The 18,429-nt window shown below is 50.5% G+C and overlaps 1 protein-coding gene across 1 annotated transcript in view; it reads right to left on the reverse strand.

The window, feature by feature from the left end:
* Window positions 1-18,429, reverse strand: part of DOP1B (DOP1 leucine zipper like protein B) — a gene marked incomplete at both ends in the record, with an annotated part of 124,094 nt that overhangs the window by 97,243 nt on the left and 8,422 nt on the right. The gene's annotated exons all lie outside the window — the stretch shown is intronic.

Here is an 18,429-nt window from a genome sequence, read left to right on the forward strand (position 1 = left end):
GCGACACAGGCACCAGGCTGGGAGGGACCCGACTCTGACGGGAGGAGGGCGAACACCCAGTGGGGACGGTATGCTGAGCGAGGATTCCCTCGGTGGGACACGTAGCGTGTCCTGTGAATGCCCCTTGGGCACACACTGCACCCAAGACCAGAGAGCCACGGGCACGGCTGCTCTTCTTCACGGCATCTCGTGTGTGGACCGGACGTTTCCGGAGTGTCTGACATTAGGGTCAGACAAACCACATCACTAGTTCATCTGTTTTCTCATATATATAAATACACATACACCCCATACACAAACACCGTGTGTGCGTGTGTGTGTGTGTGTGTGTTTGTGTGTGTGTGTGTGTGTGTGAGTAGGGACTGAACCCAGGGATTTTCTTCCTCTGGGCTATACCCCCAGCCCTATTTTATTTATTTATTTATTTATTTATTTATTTATTTATTTATTTATTTATTTATTTATTGGTGGTACTGGGGTTCCTGGAAGCCCTTCTACCTCCGGGCTACACTCCCAGACCTATTTTTACATTTTTATTTGGAAACAGGGTCTCCTAAGCCAGTGCGCGCGGCTGGCTTCGAGCCTGCGCGCTCCTCCTGTCTCCGCCTCCCGAGCGCGGGGATGACGAGCGTGCCCACCGCGCCCGGCCCCCCAGCCCTATTTTAATTTTGAAACAGGGTCTCACTAGGTTGCTGAGTGTCTCACTACTTGCTGAGGCTGTCCTTGAACCAGTGGTCCTCCTGTCTCAGCCTCCCAAGTACTGGGATTACGAGCATGTACCACCACACTGGCTCTCATGTACGTTTGTTGAAAGCCGACAGGGTAAACCCCGGTTTCTTGATGGCCAAAGGACCCGCAGCACTGCCCCCGCCTGCTTCGCTGACCCTGGTTCTTAACAGCCCGGCTTCAGGCTTTGTCCCAGCACTGAACAATCTGTGGCCCCCGCTTGTCCTCCGCTGCTCATCTGGACGCCCTCCCACCCGCCCTCTCTCTCTCTGTGATCAGCTGGTGTCCCCTCCTGGGCAGGGCACCTCCTCGCCCCAGCCTGAGGAGAGGGACTATCTGGTTCATCTCTGCTGACCTCAGCGTGTGCAGGGGGCTAGGACATCTGCTGGCATCACCCCGGGCCCCCGGGCTATGACAGCTTTCTTCTTATAAACAAAGGAAATGATCCAACTCTGAACTGCACACTGAGATTATGCAGGTGATAGAGGCAAGAGGAGGGAATTAATATTTTTCATCAGAAGAGTATGGTCTCAATCGGGTGTGGTGGTACACGCTTGTAATCCAGCATTCTGGAGCCTGAGACTAGAGGATCGCGGTTTGCGGCCAGCCTCAGCTACTTAGGCCCTCTGCAACTTAGTGAGACCCTGTTTAAAAATAAAGAATAAAAAATAGGGCAGGGGGTGTAACTCTGTGGTCGAATGCCCCTGGGTTCCATCCCCAGAACCGCAAAAATAAAAAAATAAATAAAAATAAAGGAGAGTGTGGTCTCAATGAGCTCTTAAATTCAGTAAAACAGCATCTTTTAAAAGATTAAGTACAGCCGGGCGTGGTGGCACACGCTTGTAATCCCTGCACTTGGGAGGCTGAGACGGGAGGATCGCACAGGTTCAAAGCCAGCCTCAGCTACTTAGTGAGGCTCTCAGCAACTTAGTGAGACCCTGTTTCCAAATAAAGTACAAAATAGGTCTGGGAGTATAGTGTGGAGGTAAAAAAGAAAAAAAAAACCTGGGTTCCACCCCCAGTACCACACACACACAAAAAAAAATTAGGTATAAACCAGGTGTAGTAGTGCGTGCTGGTAACCCCAGTACTCGGGAGGCTGAGACAGGAGGATAGCAGGTTTGCACCCAGACACAGGAACTTAGTGAGGCCCTCCGCAACTTAGTTAAGATCCTGTTTTAAAAAAGAAAAAGAAAGGGGGGGGGGCTAGAAGTGTATCTCAGAAGTAGAATATCCCTAGCTTCGATTTCTAGTAACACACACACACACACACACACACACACACACACACACACACACAGATATTTAGATATAGCTGGGCCCCAAAGAAGCTGAGACAGGAGGACAGCTAAATGGAGGCCGTTCTGGGCTAATTAAGGGAGACACTACTTCAAAATAGAAAAAGGCTGGGAATTCAGATATGGCATACACTTGTAATCCCACGACTTGGGAGGCTGAGACAGGAGGAATTAAGGTCAGTAGCCAGACTCTGCAGCTGAGTAAGACACTGTTTCCAAATAAGAAATAAAGTTGGGCTGAGGTATAAGGTGGAGGTCAAATACCTCTTGGTTAAAAATAAATAAATTAAAAAATAGATATAACTGGAGGTTACCTTTTTTTGTGTGTGGTACTGGGGATGGAAAACCTCCAAGCTACACCCCAGCCCTATTTTTTATTCTTTATTTTTAAATAAGGTCTCCCTGAGTTGCAAAGGTCCTAAGTAGCTGAGGCTGTCCACCACGCCTAGTCAAAAATATTTTAAAGCAATGCTTATGGAAAGTCTAATATCTTAAAACAAGCCGGGCGTGGTCGCGCACGCTTGTCATCCCAGCATTCGGGAGGCTGAGACAGGAGGATCGCGATTCGCAGGCAGCCTCAGCTACTTAGTGAGGCCCCTTGCAACTCAGTGAGACCCTGTTTCAAAATAAAGACTAAAAAAATAGGGCTGGGGGTATAGCTGAAAGGTAGAATGCCCCTGGGTTCCATCCCCAGTACTGCCAAAAAAACAAACAAAATCTTTAAAAAAGCCAACAAAATAATCTGAATAATGGGCTGTATTTTAAGCAAAAGAACTGAGGAGGCCACTTAGGTCACAGAGTGTGACGGCAAACAGGAACAAACTGATGGTGCAGCAGATACGGCAAACGGCAGTGCACGGGGACGGCACGCTTTATGAGGGTTATTTTCAAACACACAGGGAGGCCAGCGGGAGGGGCAGGTGACCGTCCCCCAGCAAGCATCAACGCGGTCAGTCCTGAGGACAAGCTTCGCACAAGCCTTCTGGCCAGGCGTGGTGGCACACACCTGTCATCCCAGGGCCCGGGAGGCTGAGACAGGGGGATCGCAGGTTTGTGGCCAGCTTCAGCAACTTAGTGAGGCCCTGTTTCAAAATAACATAATGAAATCGGGCCAGGGTTATGTGTCAGAGAGCTCAAGTGTTGAACACCTCTGGGTTCAACCCCCCGGCGCAAAACAAAAACAAAAGCCACTCTGGCCGGGGGGGGGGGGGGGGGGGGTGCACGCCTGTAATCTCAGTGCTTGCGAGGCTGAGACAGGAGGATCCCAGGTTCAAGAACAGCTTCAGCAATGTAGCAAGACTCAGCAACCTAGCAAGACCCTATTTCTTTTCTTTACCTCTCTCTCTTTTTTTTTTTAGTACTGAGATGGAACCCAGGGGCATTCTACCTTCAAGCTACACCCCTAGCCCTACTTTTATTTTAAATTTGGAAAAGAGTCTCACTAAGTTGCTGAGGCTGTCCTCGAACCTGCGATCCTCTTGTCTGTCTCAGCTTCCTAAGTCCTGGATTATAGGCGCTTGCCACCACACCTGGCTGCAAGACCTTGTTTTGAAACAAAAATTATAAAGGGCTGGAGGCATAGCTCAGAGGTAGAGTGCCAAAAATAAACCATGTTGTAAAAGTCACTGAGACTTAGAGCTTGTCTGTTTCCAGGGCATAACCTTCCCTATTCTGATTCCTGCACCTCTTCTCACAGAAATGTAACTACAGTGCCCCCACCATCCGCAAGAAGACAGGACCCAAGGCCCCAGGGGATGCCCGGCACCGTGGATAACACTGAGCTCTATAACTTTTTGCCAATACCCAGACACCTATAATAAAAGTTTGATTTATAAATTAGGCACAGTGCCAGGCATGGTGGTGCATGCTTATAATCCCAGCATTCAAGAAGCTGAGACAGGAGGATAGAGGTTCGCGGACAGCCTCAGCAACTTAGTGAGGCTCTTTGCAACCCAGTGAGACCCTGTTTCAAAATAAAGAATAAAAAATAGGATTGGGGGTGTAGCTCCATTCCCAGTACCATAAAAATAAAGGCACAGTAAAATATTAACAAAATAATGAAATAGAACTGGGTGTGGTGGCGCATGCCTGTAATATTAGTACTTGGGAGGCTTAGGCAGTAGGACTGTAGATTTGAGATAAGCCTCAGCGGTGGCGTGGAGACCTTCAGCGATCTAGCGAGAGCCTGTTTCAAAACAAAATATAACAAAAGGGCTGGAGGTGCAGCTCAGAGGTAGATGCCCCTGGGTTCAACCCCTAGTACCACACGAAATAATAAGAAGAAAATAAAAGCTTTAATAATATAATGTAATAAAAGTTATGTAAACATAGTATGACCTGTGTTAGGCTAAAGGAATGAACATTATCCAGTAATTTATTCCTTCCCTCTCGCCGCTGTTTTCTCTGGTCAGGCCCTCGGAAGTCCTGCGCGTGTGAGGTGCCGCCTCTGATGCCAGCGAATGGAGCAAGGGTGCCAGACCGGCGCAGCCAGCCACGGCCAGGCCTCCGAGGTAGGCCTCGGCGGGCACGGGGTTCCACGCTTCCCCTGTGTGCGGGGAGATCGAGTTGGAGGTCCATAGTTATCCCTGCTATAAAAAACGGTGTCCTACAAGGAGCAGCCCCTGCCACGCCCGGCACGGCCACTGTGAACACGGTGCACGGGCTCCTCCGAAGGCTGAGCATTTTATTTGGTTATCAAAGTATCAGAGGATCCAGCAAGCTCACGTCCGGTATATCGCCAAGAGAGGTGAAACCAGGGACATAGCAGGTGTTTGCACACGCCCGTTCATGGCAGCGTTACTGACAATAGTCCAACCGTAGAAACAGCCCCAATGTCCGCTGATGGGTGAATGGATCAACAAAATATGTACCCACATACAGTGGAATATTATTCAGCCTGAAAGAGGAAGGAAATTCTGACTCATGCTCCACATGAATAAACCTTGAGGGCTTTATGGTAAATGAAACATGCTAGTCATAAATGAAACAATACTGCACAGTATCACGTACAGGAGACCCTAGAGTATGTGAATTCACAGAGTCGGAGAGAAGAAGGCTGGTCAGAGGGACTGGGAGGGAGGGGAATGGGGAGTTATTATTTAATGGCTACAAAGTTCAATTTGAGAAATAAATCATTCTGGAGATGGACAGCAGTGATGTTTACAAAATAAGAGAGTACTTAATGTTAAGGTAAGCCGGGCGTGGTGGCACACGCTCACAATCCCAGCGCTTGGGAGGCTGAGACAGGAGGATCGCGCAGGTTCAAACCAGCAACTCAGTGAGACCCTGTTTCCAAATAAAATATAAAATAGGTCTGGGAGTATAGCCTGGAGGTAGAAAGCCTCTGGGTTCCATCCCCAGTAACACACACACACACACACATACACACACACACACACACAATGTTAAGGTAAGCCAGACATGGTGGCACACACTTATAATACCAGTACTTGGGAGGCTGAGACAGGAGGATTGCAGGTTTGTGGGCAGCTTCAGCTTCTTAGTGAGGTCTCCACATCTTAGTGAGACCCTGTTTCAAAATTAAGGATAAAAGAAAAAATAGGGCTGGGGGCGGAGCTCAGAGGTAGAATGCCCCTGGGTTCAACGCCCCAGTTCCGCAAAAAAAAAAAAAGTTAAGGTGGATGCCATTTGGGGAGGCTGAGGCAGGAGCACTGTTGGAGCCCAGGAATTCAAGGCCAACCTGGGCAATGTAGCAATAGCAAGATCCCATGTCTATGAAAAAAATAAAAATTAAAGTTAAAAGGATAGCTTTTATATCGTGTATATCTAGCCACAATTAAAAAAAGATTGTGTTTTGTGGCAATTGTTCTTGCTGGTGAAGGCTTATGAACAATGAACTAGAGGGTCCTGCATGCCAGACCCTTCCTGGACCACAGTGAAGACCCCTTCCTGACCAGAGAACAATGGGGCATATTTCAGCAAATCCCCAAGAGGCCGGTGGCCATGGTCCAGCCTCTCCTAAGAGTGAGCTTTCAGTTTCTAATTAGCACAATAACCATGTCCCAGGGCTTGGAAGCGTGTGTGTGTGTGTGTGTGTGTGTGTGTGTGTGTGTGTGTGTGGTGTGTATGTGTTTCCTTTTCATTGAATTAGTACATTCTATTTAGATCCTGTTTAAAATGAAAAATAAAATAGGGCTGGGAGTATAGCTCAGAGGGAGAAGGCCCCTGGCTTCCATCCCCACTACTACAAAAATAAACCGGGTTCCAGGCAGTCGTTTTTATTCTTGGCGGCTCCTTCGCCCTTTGCCCCATTGTTACCGCTAAACCTGGCTAAAAACCCACAAGGGTGTGAAGTGTTTGGACGTCAAGAAGGAAGCCCCAGCTCACAGGGCCAGCTTCTGCCTTTTTTTTGGTGATACTGGGATGGAATCCAGGGGCACTATACCTCTGAGTTCCACACCCAGCTCTATTTTTTCCCCCATTTACTTTGAAATGGTCTCACTGAATTGCAAAGGGCCTCACTAAGTAGCTGAGGCTGTCTGCGAACTGCGATCCTCCTGTCTCAGCCTCCCGAATGCTGGGTAATGCTGGGGTTACAAGCACGCGCCACCACCGGTCTCTGTCCAATTCACCCTGCAGCAGAGGAGACAGGAGCGCTGCGCTCTAATCCAGGAGGCTTGTTTTCTCTGCTGCAGTGAGTTTTCTTCCTTGGGTTGGAACAGGGCCCACACAGGGCAGCCTCTCTTCCCGTTCTCCCTGGTTCGCACCCTCTCCAAGAGCTGCCAGGACTGGCACCCTGGCTCGGGAGGGGAGCGCCCTCATTCTGTCCTTCTCTCTCCACCCCCTATCTGGGCACTGGCAAGCATCTTTTCTAGTGAGAAGAGCTCAGCAGAAACTCCCGGTGCCTTTTCATGATTCAAGTGGGGTTTTTAGAAAACTAGAAACCCAAATTGGCTGGCTAGTAAGCTTAATATGTGTGGATTCTGAGAAATGTTCTACGACTGGAGAATAAATATCTCAGAGACACAGATGAATCTGGAAGGAAAAATGACCATGTTTTCAAAATCACTTTTTAAAGCACTATAAATGGGAAGGAAAATCTATGATTAAGCAGGAAATCAAAGTTCCTTATTTCACTCAGGGGCTGTACTCTTCTGAAAGCACACCTAGAACTATAATTAAAATATAATTACAACACTTTTGACCTCGTTATAGTCCAGGCTCAGGAGGTTGGCCTTAAAACAAAATAATAATGTCTGGGGCTGTAGCTCAGTGGCAGAGTGCTACTTAACACAAGTTGTATCCTGAGCACCAAAAAGAATAAGCAACCCAGTAAACAAGTAACAAAATGCAAGAATAAAACAATGTTTATAAACTGGGCGTGGGGACACATACTTGTAATCCGAGTACTTGGGAGGCTGAGACAGAAGGATCACAGGTTTGTGGCCAGCCTCAGCTACTTAGTAAGACCCTGTTTCAAACTAAAAAATAAAACAGAAAGCCAGATGTGGTGGTGCACACTTGTCATCCCAGCATTTGGGAGGCTGAGGCAGGAGGACTGTGGTTCACGACCAGTCCCCGGTACTCAGTGAGGCCCTCTGCAACGCAGTGAGACCCTGTTTCAAAATAAAGAATAACAAATAGGGTTGGGGGTGTAGCTCAGAAATAGAATGCTCCTGGGTTCCATCCCCAGTACCACACAAAGAAAATGAAATAAAATAAAATAGGGCTGGGTTGTAGCTTGGAAGTAGAATGCCCCTGAGTTCAATACACACACACACACACACACACACACACACACACACACACACACACACCCCACAGGCTGGAATTTTATCTCTGCTTCATTGATAGAGGCCAAGAAAGCCTCTCGATTTGTCCCCCTAGGAAAATCTCCACGCCTCTGTTTCCCTTGGACCTCACACAATCTGACAGTCTGATAGTCTCCAGGACCCTCAAACGGATTTTTAAAGGTTTCATGAAGGAAATATGATAAAAAATTCCAAAAGGCTAGACCACAAACTCAAAAGGTAATTTAACAGACTTAAAAAACAGCTCAGATGGTAAACATGTATATTTTACCACCATTAAAAATGTTTTTTTTTCCCCAAAAGATAATTTAATAATATGGGCAGAAAGAAGAAGAATTATGTTTAATTTTACCAAGTTAGCCTGTAAAGTAAATTAAAAAAAAATTTTTTTAAGTCCCCAGAAAGAGACAGACCAGGCCCTCTCCTGCAGAGCCAGCAACGGAGCCAAGTAAAGAAATGCGAGCTAGCCGACTGTCATCCCAGCATCAGGAGGCTGAGACAGGAGGACCATGGTTCAAAGCCAGCCTCAGCTGCTTAGCGAGGCCCTGTGCAACTCAGTGAGACGGTTTCAAAATAAATAAAAAGTAGGGTTGGGGATACAGCTTGGAGGTAGAATGCCCCAGCACCCCCCCACACCCCACACACACACACGTCTCTTGTCCAGCGCCAAGGGCCCACGTTCACGTGGTGAAACACTGGCACATCTATCTTCCTTCTGGAAGTCGGTCATCTTTATGAGGCTGCTCTTTTCATGCCGTGGAAAACCAAGCTGTAAAACGGCTCGGTGAGTCAGACCGGACAGGTGGCGTGAGCGCCAACACTCAGCCGCGGCCTTGCCAAGGGACAGCAGCAGTGCCCTTTAGACAGCTCGGAAGAGACGCTGAGCAAGGACAGGCGGGCCGGCCTCCCCCACGCTGGGGGCCCAAGGACCCGCCTTCCCTGCAATGGCAGAGACTTGGGGGACCGGGAGAGGGCGGCTGAGAGAGAGGAGCGGGGAAGCAGGGCCCCAGAGCTGCAGGAGGCGGACTCCACGGGGAGCTGCCTGTTTATGCAGGGGAGTGACACTGCCACAACCTCTAGGTAAACAGGCGCTTCCTTCTCCGAAAGGTCAGCAGCTGAAATACCACGCTCTGTGCTCACACGCAGTTAATCAGCCCTGCGAGGGTGAAGCACAGGCCCAGGCCCGTGGAGCGGCCACGGGCGAGGAGCAGGGCTCGCAGCCCCACCGCACTATTCTTTCTTTTAAAGATTTCTTGAGAGCCGGGCGTGGTGGCTCACACTTGTAATCCCTGCATTTGGGAGGCTGAGACAGGAGGATCGTGGTTGGAGGACAGCCTCAGCTACTTAGTGAGGCCCTTTGAAACTCAATGAGATCCTGTTTCAAAATAAACAATGAAGAACAGGGCTGGGGGTGTAGCTCAGAGGTAGGATGCCCCTGGGTTCCATCCCCTGTACCACAAACATAAAAAGTTTCTTGAAATTATTTCTTTTGACTCACCTTTATGTTCTTTTTTTTTTTTTTTTTTTTTTTTTTGGTGGTACTGGGAGTGGAACCCTGAGGCTTTCTACCTCCGGGCTATACTCCCAGACCTATTTTTATATTTCATTTGGAAACAGGGTCTCACTAAGTTGCTGAGAGCCTCACTCAGTAGCTGAGGCTGGCTTCGAACCTTTGCGATCCTCCTGTCTCAGCCTCCCAAGCGCAGGGATTACAAGCGTGTGCCACCACGCCCGGCTCACCTTTATGTTCTAATTAAGGCTTGTCCTAACTTGTGCATTTTGCAGGGGGGGTACCAGGGATTGAACTCAGGGGCTTTCTACCTCTGAGCCACACCTCCAACTCGTTTTTTTTTTTTTTTTTTGAGACAGGGTCTTGCTAGGTTGATAAGCGTCTCAAGGCTTGCAGAGGCTGCCCTTGAACCTGTGATCCTCCTGTCTCAGCCTCCCAAGTCCTGGGATTATAGTGCACCACCACGCCCAGCTTGTACTTCAGGAGCAGGTCTGGCTGTTTGGTGGGGAGACGAGGGAAGGCTGAGTGTATGCACCAGCAGAAAGTTGTTTGTTTTTGTACAGAACTGGGAATTTGACCCAGGAGTGCTCTACCACTGAGCTACATTCCCAGGCCTTTTAGAGATTTTAATTTTGATACGGTATCTTGCTAAATTACATACTAGCCTCACCTGCTCCTCTGATCCTCCTGCCTCAGCCTCCCGAGTACTGGGATGATGGAGCGTGCCCACGCTGGGCTCCCCAGTGGTGTGAAGGTGAAGGGGCTGCAGATGCTCTTCCAACAGGGCCGGCCAGCAGCTGGCCACCCCGCACCGCGCCTGCTCTGGCTGGAGGGGCAGCGCTGAAGGCCGGGGGGGGGGGGGAGGGCAGCCCCAGAAGCTCATCTTCACAGCCTTGCCCAGAGCGCCGTGCAGAGGGCACGCTCTGCCGGTGCAAGCCCAAAGAAGACCCGGCAAGCCAGCGGAGGTGCCCGGTGACGCAGTGTGGGTTCTGAAGCAGCCCAGGTCTCGGCCCCTGGCCCGAGTGCCCACGGCCGGCCACCCAGCGCCGCGGCTGCTTCCTCACGCAGGCAAGCTGGCCTCGGGAGCAGCCGGCACGCGCCACTCCCGTGTGCGCGGTCACGCCCAGCATGCGGGCACCCGGCCTCACCGGCAGACACCCCGCACACACCCACACCCACACACGCACACACAAACTGCACGTGTGTACTCACGCACACATGCCCACACACTTCCCCACCGCACACACTATAGAAATGCATCCAGCCCCACACACATCCCACCCATGCATACACCCATACACACGCACCCACACATGCATACACTAACACCCCACACATGCACACACACATCCTCACGTGCACATCTTCCACATGTGCCTACACCATGCAACATACACCATCAGTGAAGGGGCTGGGGGGGCAGCGATCTGGGAGGATTAGGGTTGAAAAGCGTATGGGCGTGGTAAGTATACCACAGGGGCTCACAGAGGAACCTCTGTATTTGGGGGGAGGGTTAAAAGCTAACAGCAGCCAGGCACAGTGGTGCGTGCCTACGATCCCAGGTCTCGGGAGGCTGAGGCAGAAGGATTGCGCGCTTGAGGCCGGTGAGTGGGAACTTAGCGAGATCCTGTTTTCAAGATAAAATGGAACAACTGGTGGTATAGCTCAGCGGTAGAACACCCATCGGTTTCATCCCCAGTACTGTTAAAAGAGAAAAGCTACTGAGGCTGGACGCACTCAACAATGGTGGGAGGAGGGAGCAGTTCTGTAAGAGACTAAGGGAGAGGCTGAAGAGGTGACACACGCCCTTGAGAACCTGGGCCAAGCCTCCCGGCGCACGCTAAGATGCAGGGACACTGGAATATTGTTTTTTATTTACTGCAGTACCAGGGACTGTTTCCAGGGGCGCTCTACCACTCGGCTACAATCCCTGGCCCTTTAGTTTGGCTTGTTTATTTACTGACCCTGGGGATTGAACCCAGGGACATTCTACCTCCAAGCTACATCCCAGCTCTATTTTATTTTTTTTTTAAATTTTGAAACAGGGTCATGCTAAGATGCTGAAAATCTCACAAGTTGCTGAGATTGGCCTCACACCTGTGATCTTCCTGTCTCGGCTCCCAGATACTGGGATCACAGCCGTGCAGGAGATGAGGGGGTCTCACTAAATTACCCAGGCTGGCCGGAAACTTGGAATCCTCCTGCCTAACTACCCTGCCCCCGTACCTGTGATTACAGGTGTATGTCACCACACCCTGGAAAATACTTAAGAATTTATAATGACATGCTAAAGATCTAACGGCAGTAACGATATAAGACGTGTCTCTAGAAATGTACTTTCCTGCTCTTTAGACACATTTTAACCCACTTGCAAAGGAAATATTTGACAAGCCAATAACAACAGAGCTTAAATGGAAAGCAATTTGTTAAAGTCAGAGCTGGGAGAGAAGAAAGAACATCTTGGGAAGAGAGCCTCATTACAAACCCCAAACAGACTTCCATCCCCAAAGTTTTATTGGCAGATGTCAGTATTCAAAAATCACACCCCGGTGAGCACAGCTGGCTTGCTGAGTGGGGCTGAATGTCATCTCTTTTCCCATAACACCTTCTAGAGCTGTCTGGGGCCACACGCACACAAGATCCCCCCTGGGAAGGCCTCTGGGGTAGCCAGGGGCACAGGCCCGGGCCAGAGCACCGGGCATGGGATTCAGCGTCTCCGTCTCCGGCTGAGGCGTGCAGTGCTGGTCTCACCTGCTCTGCTCCGATGGGACCTGTGCATCCTCCTGTCCCCTACGGGAGCTGTGCGCACAGGCGCAGGAGACTGTCCAGACACCGCTCTGGGTGGCTGTCTGGGAAGGGGCTGTTAACAACGTGCACAGGAATGTCAACCCAAGCCCCAAGCCGGGGCTGCCTCTTCCCTGCACAACACCAGCAGCTCAGCGGCCATGCCCAGATGCTCAGAAGCCAGAGGTGGTGCTAGAAGCCCACGACCTCCTCTTCAAACAGTGAAAGCTGGGTTCTGAGAACGCGACCTCTGCAGACTCAGAAGCCTCAAGCCGGCTGGCAGCGGGGGTGGCCGGGATACACAGGTGTCGGCAGACATCACGACTGCGTGCGCCCGCACACAGGCTGCAGCTCTGCTGGGGTAAGCGTGGCCCGGGCTCCTGCGCCCATCAGGACTCACGCAGCCATAGAGAGCACCATCCAGCTATGCAGGCTTAAGTGAAGCAAACTGACTGCCTCCGACACCCGAACTCTAGGGCTGTGCTTCTCGGCTGCAGGCCCGTGGCAACATCTGCAGCTGCTGGCTCTTAACACCTGGGAGGGGAGATGCAGTGCTGGGTAGTGGGCAGAGGCCAGGACGCCGATAAACTCCCACCGGGCCCAGAATGGCATTCCCCGCCCCCCGGGGCCGTAAACCAAGGCCGAGACTCCCTGGCTCCAAAAATCACACTTCTGTCTTTGGGTCCCATGACTCCCCGAAGACCCCAGGTCTTTCAAGTACTGCCAAGGGTCAGCTGACTCGAAACCTGTCTTTTCCTACCCCGGCCTCAGATGTCTGCCAGAGGTTCAGGCATTAAATTCTCATACAACTACCCAGAAGAGCCACCCCCACACAAAAAAAGAAAAGTTAAAAAAATCAAGCGCTTGCTCCTTTTATGATTTTCGTATTGGAGGATATCCTTTCTAGAAGCTGGCCTGCAGCCCTTCCGCCACATCTAATGGGTCAAAGAAGGTCATGTGCCCACATCTAAAGTAATCTCAGCCAAGCAAAACAGTTATTAGGATTATATCCTAGAACCATAATATTTACCACCTGGGCCATCATCCGAGAGTATACTGCCATCCAACTCTTAAAGATAACTGGGTTCTACTGGCAAGAAAAGGAGGGGTGAGAGGCTGCTGGGTGGGCAACCAGGCACCTGCCCCATCTCAGGACTAGGCGGTCGAGCCAGGCGTGGGGGGTGGAGTAGCCTCTAACCCCAGGACTTGGGAGGCTGAGACAGGAGGAACACTGGTTTGAGGGCAGCCTCAGCAACCTAGTGAGACCCTGTTTCAAAGACAAAACTAGCTAACTAAATAAAAAAGGCTGGGGTGATGCTCAGAGATAGGATACCTCTGGGCTCAGGTGTTCCAGTTCCACACTCGGGGCTCCTTCCTTCCCTCTGCAACATCTGTATTACATCATCTTCCAATCTCCAAGCTCCCCTCATTCACACACATGCGCATACATGAAGAGCCCAGGAGGGCTACATATGACCTGCTGACCTGCCTTTTCTGCTCCTTAATCATATCATAAGCATTTTTTGTGTGTGCATGTGGTACTGGGGGTAAAACCCAGGGGCCTTCTACCTCCGGGCTATCCTCCCAGACCTATTTTATACTTTATTTGGAAACAGGGTCTCACTGAGTTGCTGAGAGCCTCACTCAGTAGCTGAGGCTGGCTTCAAACCTGTGCGATCCTCCTGTCTCAGCCTCCCAAGTGCTGGGATCACAAACTTGCACCACCACACCCGGCATAAGCATTCTTTTTTTTTTTTTTTTTTTTGTAGTACTGGGGATTGAACCCACTACCTCTGAGCTACACCCCCAGCCCTATTTCTTATTCTTTATTTTGAAACAGGGTCTCACTGAGTTGCAAAGGGCCTAAGTAGCTGAGGCTGTGCGGGAACCGCAATCCTCCCGTCTGTCTCCCAAATGCTGGGGTTCCAAGCCTGCGCTGCCATGCCTGGCTCATGAGCATTTTTTCATGTTTCATATTAGCAGACAACAAGTCTAGTTCATCTGAAGGCTGCACGTGCCGCTATATCGTGGTATCATGACTTAGTTCATGATCACGGAGAGTGGCCACTTCCAATTTTTCATTATTACATATAGTCAAGCAGTGAAGATTCTTACAGCTATCAGTGTCCTTGTGTCTCCAGAATTGAAATAGATTTGCAGTGGCCACGTGCTAACTTTCCAGTCCTCTCTTGTGTGTGAAGTCCAAAAGCCACGGTGAGATATTGGTCGGCTGCAGTGAGCAGGCCTGCCCACACCCAGCAGCAAGGGAACGGAAGGACTGCGACCCTCAGACCCAGCGCGGCAGCGAAAGCGACATCACCGCCTTGGGAAGCGGCGTGGCGGCCTCTTAAAAAATTAAACATATACCCACTGGACGCAACCCAAGCGTCCATTAACGGGGAAATGGCTCAGTGGACGGCGTCCCTCCGTGGCTCTTAGTCGGCAAAGGAGGGAACCGTCAATAGCCACAGCAACCTGGACGGCTCTCAGAATAGCTCTGCCAGGGAGAGAAGCCAGGCCGAGGGGAAAATCGAGAGGATGATTCCACTTATAAAACATTTTAGAAAATGCAAGCTAATCTGTAGTGGCGGAAAGCAGGTCAGCAGTTTTCTGGGGAGGGGAAGGAGGGAGTGGGTCTGAAATGACCCGGGGAGGTTTGTGGAAGTGACAGGTATGCCCTTTTTATCTTGACTGTGGTGACGTCTCACAGGGAGGCACATATGCCAGACCTCCTCCAATGATTCACTTCCAACGTGTACAGTTTATTGTATGTCAATGAAGCTAGAGGAAGAAAAAGAAGGACAAGAATATTTTAGGCCGGGCGTGGTGGCGCACACTTGTAATCCCAGCGCTTGGGAGGCTGAGACAGGAGGACCGCACAGGTTCAAAGCCAGCCTCAGCTACCTAGTGAGGCTCTCAGCAACGTAGTGAGACCCCGTTTTCAAATAAAGTATAAAAATAGGTCTCAGAGAATAGCCCGGAGGTAGAAAAAACCCTGGGTTCCACCCCCAGTAAAACACACACACACACACACACACACACACACACACACACACACACACAAGAATATTTTAGAAAGATAAGTAGAACCAGATGTGATGGCGCATGCCTATAATCCGGTACTTGGGAGGCTGAGACAGGAGGATTGCAGGTTCTCGACCAGCCTCAGCAACTTAGCGAGGCCCTCTGTAACTTAGTGAGACCCTGCTTCAGAGTAAAAATTAAAATAGAGCTGGGGGTGTAGGTCAGAGGTAGAATGTCCCTGGGTTCAAGCTCCAGCATCACAGGTTAAAAAAAAAAAAAAAAGATAAATAGCTAGGGGTGTAATTTAGTGGGAGAGTACTCTTTAGTTCAACCTCCATATTTGAAAAAAAAACAAACAAAACAAAAGATAAACAAGCCGGGCATGGTAGCGCATGCTTGTAATCCAGCATTTGGGAGGCTGAGACGGGAGGATCCAGGTTTGCGGACAGCCTCAGCTACTTAGTGAAGCCCTTTGCCACTCAGTGAGATTCTGTTTCAAAATAAGGAATACAAATTTGGGCTGGGGTGGTAGCTCTGAGGTAGAATGCCCCTGGGTTCCATCCCCAGTACCGCAAAAAAAAGAAAAAAAAAAGATCAACAGAATGCCTTTCTCTGGCTGGAGTACCAGCTTGCATACCAATGGGTATTCATGTTCAAACAGTTGGCTTGACTGAAACACAGCCAAGGTTAACTGAGTTCCCTCTGCAATCTGCTCAGGCTGCCGTAACAACACACCAGAGACCGTGTGGCTTAAAGAATGGAAATCCACTCCTCCAGCACCGCACGGAAGGTGTCAAGCCCAGGGCGGCTGACCGTCCTCTTCCTTCTGGCTCGGTCTCCACAAGGTTGGGCTGAGGGAACAGGAAAGGATGGTGTCCATCTCATCCTCTCCCTACCAGGCCACAGTCCTGCTAGACTAGGGCCTCGCCCATGTTTAACCTAAATTCCCTGCTCCTGACCCTTTCTCCAGACACAGTCAGAGGGGATTAAGGGGTGTGTGTGTGTATGTGTGTGTGTGTGTGTGTGTGTGTGTGTGTGTGTGTGTGGTAGGATGGAACCCAGGGGCATTCTACCTCCAAGCTACACCCCCAGCCCTATTTTTATTCTTAATTTAAAGCAGGGTCTCACTGAGTTGCAGAGGGCCTCACTAAGTAGCTGAGGCTGACCGTAAACCTATAGTTCTCCCTTCTCAGCCTCCCAAGTATGGGATTCCAAACGTGCGCCGCCACGCCTGGCTGGACGAAGGCTTTAACAGAGGAATTTGGGGCTAGGGATGTCAAGACAGAGTATTCTGTGTTCCACACTAAGGCCTGGCATGACTGTCTAGCTCTAAACTTTCTCAGCAGAATTTATCTGAAGTCAGTGGCTCACAAGCCTTTCCCTTCATCCACAAACCCAGGTCCACCAGATGAGCTCTGTCCCTGGGGCACTGGAGGGAGAATCATCTCTGTAAGCCTGGGTTCCAGGAAGCCGGAAGGGAAGAACAGCAAAAATGTGTTCTTGCTGCAACACAAAATAAGACTTTATCCTAGCCATGAACCATTGAAAAGTATAGCAGACTTCTCTCTGCAGAGAGAAATGCGCTTTCAAAAAGAAAGAGGCTGGAGGTATAGCTCAGCAGCAGAATGCTCCTGCGTTCAATTCTCAGTACCAAAAAACAAAAACAAACAAACAAAAAAACCCACCAATAACAACAAAAACCAAAAGACCATCCTAGTCTGAGTGGCTCTCAGCAGGCTCTCAGCAGGCTGCAGATTCTCAGCTCCACCCACATCACCTGGGCCTGGGAGCAAAGCCCGGGCACCATGGGAGCCCCAGCACATCAGCCGGGACAGGGCAGGACCCCACAGGACTGCCACAGGTTGCAACTGGGAGTTGGTCCGGTTGTACTGTTAGATGCACCTGCATTCTGGGGCCAAGAACATCCGAACACAGTCAGGAACATGAATCCTGGGCAGGCCGCTCAGCTGCGAGACACAGGGTCTCTTTTCCTGAAGAGAGTTATCAATGGCCAACAGCAACCCTTCAATCAGCTCTCTCTCGGAAGGCAACCCAGGCCCGTGTCTTCCCACTCTGACCCTAACATCACACTGTCTGACGACCTTGAGGACACAAGCCTGGAGAACACCAGAAGGTTGCTGGCAAACGGCTAAAATAACAGCCCCGTCCTGGGGTACCACACTCTAACAGACAGGGAAAAGGTGTGCTATGGGCTGGGGCATCTCAGGAAAGCTCCATCCGGGCCTGGTCAGCAGGGGTAGGGAGACATCAGGAGGGTGCTGAGGGGCCCCAAGCAGGACGCCCCCACGGTGCAGACTCCGAAGGACCCAGTGGGCAGCCGCTGACCCGGAAGTCTGAGCATCGCTGACCCGGAAGTCTGAGCATCACTGCACCACCACTACACATGCTAAAACCATAGGCCTCCACGAGGCTTCTGGGCAGGGAGAGAGAGACACAGTGCAACCTCCCAGGAGACAGGCAAGGAAAGCCCATCTGGGCTCTCAGCAGAAACAAGCCTTTTTAGCCAGATGTGGTGGTGCACACTTGTAATCCCAGCATTTGGGAGGCTGAGACAGGAGGATCACGGTTCGCGGACAGCCTCAGCTATTTAGTGAGGTCCTCCGTAACTTAGTGAGACCCTGTTTCAAAATAAAGAATAAAAAGTAGGGCAGGGGGTGTAGATCGGAGGTAGAATGCCCCTGGGTTCCATCCCCAGACTCGCAATAAATAAATAAACAAATAAAAAGAAATAAGCCTTTTTAAAAGCTGGTACATGGAGACAGTCTGTGCTTTGTCAAACCCAGTGGTGGGCTGAGTTGTGCCCCCCTCCAGTGCCTGTCTGTCCTGAAGTCCTAACTCCCAACGTCTCAGATGTGACTGTGGAGATGAGCCTAGAAAGAGATGAATCAGAGAATGAGGCCACAGGCAGGTTATCCAGTGAGACTCCCTGGTATCCTTACCAACAGAGTAAGAGGAGCCTGGGATACAGACAGGCACAGAGGGGCAGCCACGGGCAGCACCAAGAGAGGATGGCCAGCTGAGAGCCAAGGGAGAGGCCCTGGGGGAAGGCGGCACAATGCCTCCTCCTCCTGGGCTTCTGACTCAGAAACAGCGTCTGCTGTGTGGTCCATCCAGTCTACAGAGCTTTTGTTACAGCAGCCACTGCTAACTAATACAGTCTCTAATCTATGGTTCTATGAAAACTGACACTGCTCAATGGAGAGGAGGAGGAGATTCAGAAATGGGTAAAAATCCAGATCCTGTTTAGACTCTAGAAAGGGCCAGAACAGGCCGGGCGTGGTGGCACACGCTTGTA

This window comes from Muscardinus avellanarius (genome assembly GCF_963383645.1).
Source record: "Muscardinus avellanarius genome assembly, chromosome: 5".
NCBI lineage: Eukaryota > Metazoa > Chordata > Mammalia > Rodentia > Gliridae > Muscardinus > Muscardinus avellanarius.